This window comes from Ixodes scapularis, unplaced genomic scaffold (assembly GCF_016920785.2).
Source record: "Ixodes scapularis isolate PalLabHiFi unplaced genomic scaffold, ASM1692078v2 PGA_scaffold11__112_contigs__length_91849675, whole genome shotgun sequence".
NCBI lineage: Eukaryota > Metazoa > Arthropoda > Arachnida > Ixodida > Ixodidae > Ixodes > Ixodes scapularis.
The window spans coordinates 83445613-83449582 of record NW_024609837.1 but is presented as its reverse complement, the minus strand read 5'-3'; the positions used below and the strand labels follow the sequence as shown (position 1 = coordinate 83449582).

Sequence of the window (3970 nt, the reverse complement as noted above, 5' to 3'; positions counted from 1 at the left end):
ATTTAGCTACTATTATTAGTTCTAAATATTTCAGTGTGTTGATCTAAGCTTATTTTTTGCTTCCAGAGTCTGAAGAGACAACAGGTAACCGTTTTTTTCAAGGAAAGGACTGCATCCTGCCTGACGGTGCTCCAACCCCGAGTGAATGGAGTGAAGGAGAAACCAGGCTGCTTCTTGATAAATATCAAAGTTATCTGAGCCAAGTGGGCCCCATGAAAACCTTTAAAAACAAAAAAGCCATGTGGGCAGCCATCTCGGAGGATATTGCTAATGACCTCGGCTCCCCCAAAACAGCAGATCAATGTCAGAACCGCTTTAAAACTATAAATAAACGCCGGACGGAACGGAAACAACACAATGCCTCATCAGGTGCAAATCCCGTTTCTGTTCCCTACGATGAGGAATTTCAAAAAAATCAAGTCCATTGACGACAGCGTGGAACCGGAGCTTCTTAGAGGACCTGGGCGAGTCGAGTTTAAGTCCTCGGCCACTCCACGCAGTTTGGATAGCTCTAAGCCAGAATATGCCAAAGATACACCGCCCATGAAGAAGCAGAAGGTGAACTCTCTGTGTGAAATGATTTGGAAGATACAGATGCACAGAGAAGAGCAGCGGGAACGTCGCCACAAAGAGAAGTTAGAGGTTTTGCGCAGTCTTCTGGCGCCTGAAAAGGATCTTGAAGCCTAATGGTAGACGTGTAGTTGTAAGGATTATCAGCCAAGACGTGTTTTTATATGGACACACTTCCATTACGTTTTTATGTATTTATAAATATTAAATTTAATGGAGCTATTTTTCTAGTTGGTTTCTGAGGCTGTAGAAACTATGTATGCTATTGCTTTGCAGAACACAGTTTCAGGTCAAATGCATAATTACTTTATTATGTTATTTCCTTACAACAGAGTGCACAAAAAAATTTGGCAGGTGCCGCACACTTTCCCACAACATAGTCGTGCATAGGAACGTTGACAAGTTACTGGACCGTGCGAAGGTAGCATGCAATTTTTTTTCTCTTTCTTCACCCAGTTGTTTTAGTAGCTCCTCCCTTTTGGGGTTTCCTTTAGCCCAAGCGTCGCCCGGGCCTTTCTTGCGACCCTTGCTTGCATTTTTTACTTCTTCCCCATCTATATCTGTGTCTCCTGCGTCGATACACAAATTGTGCAAGACGCAACACGCAAGAATAAACTGTGTGGCCTTGTTGACACTCCAGAACTCAAGGTATAAAAGCTGCCTGAAGCGTCCCTTCAGTAGCCCGAAGGCATTTTCTATTCGGACACGTGTCTGGCTCAGCTTTAAGTTGTAGTTCACCTCGTCCGGCACGAGTTTGCCGTAGTTCCTAAATGGAGTTAGGAGGTACTCTCTTATGCGGTACGCTGCATCTCCTAGTATATGATACTTGTCACTCTCACAGATTTGTGGCAAGTCATCCAAGACAAAGGACCGCCTGAATACCTGTGCGTCGTTTGTCTTCCCCGTGTGCCCGAGAAGGACATCTAGGAACTTTCGATCAGAATCGCAAATTGCTTGCATGCTGTAGGACTTCTTATCGTGTCTGTTCGTATACGTGGATGGAATTTTATGTGCAGGGCATCTGGTGTCCACATAGGTGCCATCCACACAGCCCAAAACCCGAGGGAAGCCTGAAATCTGAAGTTAATTTGTGATCAGTACTTTTTCAAGCAGGTGCAAAACTAACTTTACCTTTTTGAATTTCGCACTAGCTGCAACCTTAGCTTGTGCAGATATGGGAGAATTAATGACGTCGGTACTGATGCTTTCCAAGAAGCTTGCCACCCGCTCTACGATGTCATGAAGAGTGCTTTCTGCCATGCCAAATATCACTGCGACGGCTCGCTCACTTAGTTTGTTTCCAGCAAACCTGAAAAAAAAGTACTTTTCCTTTCATATTCAAAGCTCAGATTAAGAGCAATCTTCCGACCCAACTTACTCACCAAAGGAAGGAAAGTACATGTTCTTCAGCAGTCTTCCGGGGGTAGGGACCATGGCCACGAGGATAGAACTCCGACTTCTCATAGTCAGCTATCACTTTGTAGCTCACGTCTCGGGCTACCCAAAAATGCTTTCTGAACTGAAAAAAAAAATATCTTGCCCATTATCACTGGTTTAAGAAAGAGTACCACCAGATAATAGCCGTACCTCGGTGTTATCGAAGCGCCTCGCAACGCTCTCCACGAAGTTCATGACTTTCGGGCGCTCTTTGCCACCGCAGCAATCACCGGTAATCGCGGCGATGGTAAAAAACTCGTCGTCCTCGCTGTCCGAAGAGCTCAGGAACTCATCGAGTGCCGCTGCGAGGAGTGCTCGTTTTCGTAAGGTCGCCATCTCGACAAACTGCATGTCTGCTACTCCCGCCATCTTCTCAATTCCCGCTCCAGGCCGCAATGCCTGATGGGACTGCACCCCGGCGCACCGTCGATTTTCTTGGTGCACGTTGGGGCAACAAAAAGCCGCACCGGGAGGGTGCGCTCCGTTGATCGAGGACGTCCGGTGCGCACCGGTGCACTTGGTCGAAGACGACGGGGCACTACTCAGTGCACCGGTGCGCACCGGTGCGGATGATCGAGGATGCTATAATTGTCTCGCCTCTGGCCAAGACGAGAAAAGCGCTGAAGGAGGAACTACCACCTCTCCGAAACTCTCTTTTGTGTGTCCCAGAAGTCGCTTTTGTCCCTCTACAAGATTTTAGAAGATTAACCCCTCACTCAAAATTTGCACAAAGACAGCTTTGGGGTTACTTGCGGTGACCCGATTGCTGGTGCGCTTCGGCTGCTTCCAGCGGTTGCTACGAGCCATCGGAGACTTTGCAAGGCTGTGTGAATTCCACGTAGTCTGAGAAAGGGGGCACATCGACGCGCGGAAAGCGTATCACTGGTTACGTCCAAAGAGCGGGATTGACTGGGATAGCTCGAAGGGCGTCCGCTGCGTCCGGATGTAACGTCGCGAGACAAACTACATCACGATTGCGGTGGATGTGACGTGCTCTCCGCTGGCTGCTCTCCGAGGGCTTGCCAGAGTGGGCCGTTTATAACAAAAACTACAGCCATCAGGTTCAACACACAAACGTGCTCTTGTCATTTACGAATCTTGTAACTCATATTAAGCCTGCGTGTTAACGCGACGGGTATATTTCAAATTTCCTTGAAGTATCCCTTTAAAGCGTCTAAGCTCTGTTTCACGTTAAGCGTGAGCGAGGCCGACGTTACGAGTGGGAAAATGTGGCCCAGAACCGTAGCCTCCTATATCCTGACAAAGCCTGGCAGATTTTCACGAGAGGCGGCCGCCGAATCGGGAAAGATGGAGCGGCAGACAACAGATGATAGGACAGCCACGTGACTGGCGCCCCGCTGCGGCGAGACGTTTAAACACACTTCTCCCGAGCCAACAAAGCTGTTTCGGGTCCTCGCCGCTGCAAACGTTGTGTGCTAACGTCCAGGTTCCCCGAGAAATGGCTCTTTGATGCTCTGTGCTATCAGATCCTCGCGCTCCATTTCTGCGACCGGGCACTCTACGGCTCCGTCGTTGAACTGCCGGGCTTTGTGAGTATAGAGAAGGCTATGCTTTTGTAGCGTCTGCCACACTGACACTGAAGGGGAGTATAGTCGTAGTCCTTTGCGGTGCTGTTCTCTCTCCTGGTCATACATCGTACAAAAAGACATGGCATTCGCTGCAGACAGAAAGACAGATATATCTGCGCACTATCCCCTCAGGCATATGTTCGCCGCATATTTACCTTATACGTATATGCATCTTTCGAACATCTATGCAAAGAGTGTTTGTGTAACCTGTGTGGGAGAACCGTCGTGCAAGTAAGGAACACGCCTCAGACACAGTGTCTTCGGACTGTCCTTCATACGATGCGTTGGTAGCGAGACCATGGCTTCAGTGTTGTCGCGAGCCACAGGCTGCGGATAAAATGTATACACAAAACGAATCAGACCGAAATAACGCG

General features: G+C 48.4%; 1 pseudogene; it reads right to left on the bottom strand.

The window, feature by feature from the left end:
• Positions 1 to 973: 973 nt before the first annotated feature.
• LOC115328109 lies at positions 974 to 2343 on the bottom strand (annotated as a pseudogene).
• Positions 2344 to 3970: the final 1627 nt, after the last annotated feature.